The following is a 6,454-nucleotide window of genomic DNA, read 5'->3' on the forward strand; positions in this document are numbered from 1 at the left end:
AAATGCATTTGTCATCAGGAATAAAGTGTGACATCAAATGTTAAAGTGGGAGATTAGCTTGCAAAAGTACATATGGTTATCACTAGTATCAATGTTTAAGGGACAGTATAGATACAGTGCCACCAAAAAAGGAGTATCGGTAAAAATGCATAGCCTAAAAAATGCTAGGAGATTGTCCATTTCTAACTAACTTTAGAACAGTCATAACAGAACAACATGAGCTGCTAACAGGTCTAATAATTTATCCTATTCTTTTCCTAAGTTAGAAGATTGACCTGGCCTTCTAGTTCTTTTTTTCCTTTTGGTAGTGATTCCCTCATCTCCTTTGACTTTCATTTGAGGCTAATTTTTACTTCTACTAGAAAGCAAGCCCCATGATACATCATTATCTTTACTATTGATTCTAAACACACAATACCATACTAATAAACTAAGGACACTTCTTATAAACTCATTTAAAGTTTATATCTTATGATAAATACTCTGTACCTTAAGAAACCATGGAACATCTATCCTTAACATTTTTTTGGGTAATTTCTTCTCATGGCCTTCTGATCCTTCAACTTCTTTATTGTATTCACAATGCAGGCAGTAAATTGCTGTGTTTGGGAAGCGGTTTAATCACTCAGGAAGTTCAAGTAGTTGCTTATTGGGTTGCTCTCCACAGCATGAACTATAGACACCTTATTTCACACTTGTCCCATCCTCTGATGACTTAGTTCATGCTTCCAGTTCTTCTGTTACGAACAAAGATTTTATTGCCAGGATAGTCATCTACCTTAAGTAGGATTAGAGCAAACATGAGGTGTGCAGGAAAAGATGGAACTGGAAGAACCATCTTATGGTAATAAAAAACAAACCTTTACCTCTTTGTGTGATTATTACTTAAGAGTTAATCTCTTTAAGTGAATAGTACTCAGTTATATGATTACAGATTTCTTTTCAATTCCACTAGCAGGTAGCAGTGAAACCTGTAAGAAATCAGGTTATGGACATATGCTCCTTGGTTTATTGAAACATCACTAAGATAGGAAAGATGACCTGAAAGACAGCTGTATTGGATAGTCTTCTCTAGATTTAAAAAAAAAAAAAAAAAAGTGCCGAAGTACGAAGAACACATTTTTTTCCAACAAGAAAGCAAATATAACTCCAGAAATTTCCTCAAGTACCAGAGACTTTAAAAAAATTTTTAGGTTAGCCCTTGAAAGGCTTTCTTATAAATGTGTACAAAACTGAAAAATATGCATTGTTATTTTTTAAATATTGTATTTATGGTAAAATGTCTTTGATAACCTAAATATTAATATTTGCTAAATTTTATTTGTTATTTATTCATATTAATAAAATAAAACTTAAATTGGAAACATTCTAACTTGTATAGAGTTTGTCATTATGCGAATCATTGAGTATAATTTATTTATTTTTTATGGAGGAACTTATTTTTATTTAAGCTGTTAGTTATAGCTCTACCATGATCAAAACACAAAACATCTTAATATAATATTTCAATTAGCTATATATCTATGTCTATCTATGCTTAGTATTACAGTACATAAATCACTTTAGTCTAATAATTTCATTTCGTGGCAACAATTCACAAACTGAACAATAATCTAAAGTAGAACAGTAATCTATACTATTCTATTTAATTCAGAGACCAAATTCCCAACAATTAATGTTCCAAATACTACAGTTATTGTAGTTTAACATTAGTTTCAGAAACCAAAATATGAAATTAAGTATCGTGGATTACCTGCAATTTCCCATGACTACAAGATCTGTTTTTCTTTTAAATTTTTTTTTTTAAATTTTTATTTATGATAGTCACAGAGAGAGAGAGAGAGGCAGAGACACAGGCAGAGGGAGAAGCAGGCTCCATGCACCGGGAGCCCGATGTGGGATTTGATCCCGGGTCTCCAGGATCGCGCCCTGGGCCAAAGGCAGGCGCCAAACCGCTGGGCCACCCAGGGATCCCAAGATCTGTTTTTCTAAGAACAAAGAACTTCTTAAGTCTAAATGTACTTGACTTAGCATGTTTGAGTTTATAATGGAAGTTGTATCAATGGCTTTTTCTGTTTCTTCTTTTATATATGACTTTGTTTTTATTTTTGTTTAAAATGGATGGAAGCAAAACTAACTTAGAAGAGGTCATTCTAGGGATGCCTGGGTAGCTCAGCGGTTGAGCATCTGTCTTTGGCCCAGGGTGTGATCCTGGGGTTGGGGGATTGAGTCCCACATCAGGCTCTTTGCGTGGAGCCTGCTTGTGTCTCTGCCTTTCTCTCTCTCTCATAAATAAATAAAATCTTAAAAAAAAAAAGAAGAAGAAGAGGTCATTCTAGGTTTAGCAAATATCTGGAGTGTGATAAAGCCAAAGCATGTAATCTACAAAGACAATTTTCACTTCACTAAGCTTGTCTTTTATTAAGGGAAATTCCCTTTTCTTGAGTAATTTAAAATTAAAATGATATTTTTAAGGGATCTGAAGTCTGAATAAGGCCAATTTTAAGCCCTTCAAAGCAAATAAATTTTCTGAAATTCAATAAATCATGTCATGCCAAGTTGCAAACTCAAAAAGTTTGGATTTGATTCTGTATACCCAGAACAATGAGTCTTAGGTGGTTCAAAACTTAGTAACATTTATCTTTCCATTATTTAACTGTTTCTCAAAATATGTCCTCTTTCTCCTGAAATAAAATACATCACTTTCTCATACAAATCCCTATTTTTTTGTCAAGAAAGCAGAAATTAGTGTAATGAAAAAATATTAATTTTTTCTAAGTAATCTACAATTATTTAGAGCTGCTTTGACTGCATTGATGTGGGCCAAGTACAATACGCATTCTATAGGACAGGATTGCCTCATGACAAATTTATAAAATTTATACAAAACTTCCTTTTACAGATGTAACTTTTTTCAGTGTTTTATTACATATTAGGATGCCAATATATACCAATATACAAATAGTTTAAATGTGAAATTTAAAAATATCTAAATGATGAACACCATAAAACTCTATTATCAACTGGCATATTATAACACAGATATAGGCACAAAGTCCTAAGATTTTTTTCCAAAATATAGCCACTTATTTTTTTAAAACCATAACATTTCATAAGTAAATGGACACTCTTTCTGTCCTTACATTGCACCCAATACCAGTGGTATGTGTCAATGGGGTATAACTGAAACTGGCTGCTTGTTTTCATTGAAATGCTTAGTGGTTTCAACTATGCATGAATACAGGCTAAAGAGCCTTGACCTCATAAAAGACTTCAGAGCAAACTTGTTTAGAGACTAAATCTTGAAGAGTCATATCACTCTAATGAACTGTGTCACTCGGACCCCTCCAAAACACTGACACTTGCCTTGAAGTAGAAAAAAATTTAGTTTGAAACATAAAGTTAGCTAATGAGTCAGAAGAATGTTTTAGTGGGAAATGTCATGTCAAGGACTCCCCAGATAACCAAAGATCATCCCTGAATGTATTAATGTTCAGAGCCATGCTTCTCGACTTTAGCATGTCAGATCACCTTTATGTTACATACCACCACGTAGGACTGCACATGTTAATATTTCCTAAATGGCTTAGGCAAATTGTCACTGCTACATATTTGGAGTAAATAAATATTGTCATTTTCTCCTCACAGTGTGGTTGGTAGTGCCAACAAAAGAGTTTTTGCAGTTGAATTTTCATTATAAAATGTCACGTGGAGAGAGCAGAAAAGCGAACTACTGATAAACTATTTTAAAAGTTTATTCCATAGGAATTCTGTTCTCTGGGACGCCTGGGTGGCTCAGTAGTTGAGCATCTACCTTTGGCTCAGGGCGTGATCCCAGAGTCCTGGGATCAAGTCCTGTATTGGGTTCCCCACAGGGAGCCTGCTTCTCCCTCTGCCTGTGTCTCTGCCTCTGTGTGTCTCTCATGAATAAATAAATAAAATCTAAAAAAAAAAAAAAAGGAATTCTGCCCTTAAAGGTGTGGTTTCCAAAAATGATGCATCCTAGAACTGTAGAATTTTAAAATGAAAAAAGGAACTTTAAAGTTAAAATTAAGTTAAAATTTAATAAATAACGTAATAAATAAATAGCAATTTTTAAATCCAATCCTTTCATCTGTCAGAATAAACAGAAGCCCTGAAGGCTAAATGACTTATTGAAGGTCATTCATTTATTGCCAAGACAATGCTTCTAGAGCAGTGTTTTTTCTTGGCCAGAATTTTAAAACACAAGTTTTCCATTTTAATTGGATCATATATTGTAGTGCCTCAATTTCACTTCCTTTTAAGACATAGAAATTGAATACAGTATTATAAATAAAAACTATTAAGTTAATCTTTCTCCTGGTTTATTTTTAAGCTAGAAAGGAAAATCAAATGTAGAACAATGATGATGGACTTTTCAAAGGACTGGGTATTACAGATTTGGAGCCCAATCTACTCTGGACTCTAAAATATATGGTTTCTTCAACCCTAATTGGACAAAAAAATATATATATATATATATATATATATATATATATAGAAAGCTTTTTTTTCCAGACAAGGAACATTTGACAATAAAAAAAAAACACACACTTATTTCAGAGTAAGAGAGAGATTTTTCCCCAAATAACAAGTGAGATGAGGTATAGCTACCCTATTTCTATAATTTATAATTCAGCTAGTCACAATAATGAGGATTATGTAACAATTTCTCTCTTGAAACGAGAAGCTGGGGCACAAGTGGTATGGAGTGGAAGAAACTATGATAAATCTTAAAAATTCAAACGACAAGCTCCTTCTGGCTGGAGAGCGAGACAAGGGATACCACACAAGCTCACACGGTGCAGTCTGCAAAGACAGTGATAAAGTGACCGCTTCATAGATGAAGATAGACGATGAGCTCTTGAACTTACAAGGGGCCCCCTACGTGTGAAACGGAAAGGAAAACATGTTCTAGCATCATATGTTGCATTTACACCTAAAGAAAGGCTGTCAAGAATGAATATTTGAGCAGTTCTCCATGGTAAGTTTAATGAGTCTACATTTCAGCTCTGTGTCCTCAACACCCTCTATCTACAGTTAGAACACACAGTATCTGCCAGCCATGCCCACGAATTCCTGAGGTCCCAGATGAGGGCCTCTGCCTTGGAGCTCAGAAAGCCCCTTGCTCGATGGTGGTTAGCCATATCCGGAAGGCTCTGGAAGAGGTCTGCTGGGCAGCAGGACTGTTGCTGCTGATAAGAGGCCTCTGGCTGGACTGGAGACCGGGAGCTGTGGGAAACCCAGAAACAAGACTCAGATGGAAATAGGGTGACGCTATCAGCAGCCCAGTATTGGCTATGGATTAACAAATGAAGTAGTTCCTCTTTCTGGGCCACCAAACCCCACAGCTGGGAAAGAATGGACACATCTCCCCCAGACCCCACCCCCAAGTACATTTCATTAGCCACTTCATCTTCAAGTGAAAATGAGTCACTAATTAATGCAACCATGGAAGCGTAATTGCAAACCACTCTGCTGACATATAAAGATGTGTTTTACCTTTAATTACCAAGAGAGAGAGGGGAAAAAAAGATAACTTGGAGCCAGAGCACCTCACTTGAAGAAAAAAACTAGGAAATCATAGTCCCACCCCCCCAAGCACACCACTCCCGACCCGTCCTTTCTAAAAATCCTTCACATTGGGGGTTTTATTTTTTCATTTTAAAAAATCATTATTTTAAATTAGGTCTCAAAGAAAGAGGTTGGCATCTCTTATTCTTTTCAGAGTGGTCTGAGAAAGGCTCTATCAATGCATCTGAGGAAGAAAAAAAAAATAGGATAACGAGATCTCTTTCAATTTTGTTTTTGAATCAATACCCGAAATAATGACCAGAAGCAAAAATCCACCGGTGCGTCAGCAAAGCAGGATGCTCGGCCAGTCAGCTTCATCCTTTCCCCCTGAGCTGTTCTGAGGGCTCCCGGCGCAGCTGCAGGCCACTAGAGCAGATAGATAATGTAGGACAGAATGACCAGGCCTATGATGGCAAAGAACATCAGGATGAAAATATCCAGCATTATGGAGTCCTGGGCTGAGGAGGCCTCTGGATTCCGGGCAGACAGGAGCTGGGAGCTGGGAGGTTGCAGCCAGTGGAGAGAAATGGCTCCCTCCTCCCTCCACTGAGCTCCCTTCCCCCTCCCAGGCCTGAGACTAAGATGCTGCGGCTCCATCAGCAGCTACTGGCCGCCCCCCTCGCCGCCCCCCAGCCAACCAATCACAAGGCCCGGGAGCGGGGTAACCAAGGCACTGCTCGATTTAGACCCGGCAGTAGGGAAGAGGCTCAATTTCTCCCCAGGAACCCAATCCCACCTCTTTGTATCTAAATGGAGTCTGCATGATAGGGACGTAGGAGGAGATCTGATCTCTATCCGGATCCCTTAGGAATGGAGCCTCCTGACTGCCTTCCTTCTCTGCCTTTTTCCTCTAGCACAT

At 37.3% G+C, this 6,454-nt stretch overlaps 1 long non-coding RNA gene across 1 annotated transcript; it reads right to left on the minus strand.

Annotated features, from left to right (window-relative positions):
• Positions 1-2,905: 2,905 nt before the first annotated feature.
• On the minus strand, positions 2,906-6,214 carry LOC112918050 (uncharacterized). Its single transcript, XR_003234597.2, has 2 exons — positions 5,842-6,214; positions 2,906-5,253 (listed from the first exon to the last, which is right to left on the minus strand). It is a non-coding gene; the product is annotated as an uncharacterized lncRNA (long non-coding RNA).
• Between the last annotated feature and the right edge of the window lie 240 nt (positions 6,215-6,454).

The sequence above is a fragment of the Vulpes vulpes genome, chromosome 2 (genome assembly GCF_048418805.1).
Source record: "Vulpes vulpes isolate BD-2025 chromosome 2, VulVul3, whole genome shotgun sequence".
NCBI classification, from domain to species: domain Eukaryota; kingdom Metazoa; phylum Chordata; class Mammalia; order Carnivora; family Canidae; genus Vulpes; species Vulpes vulpes.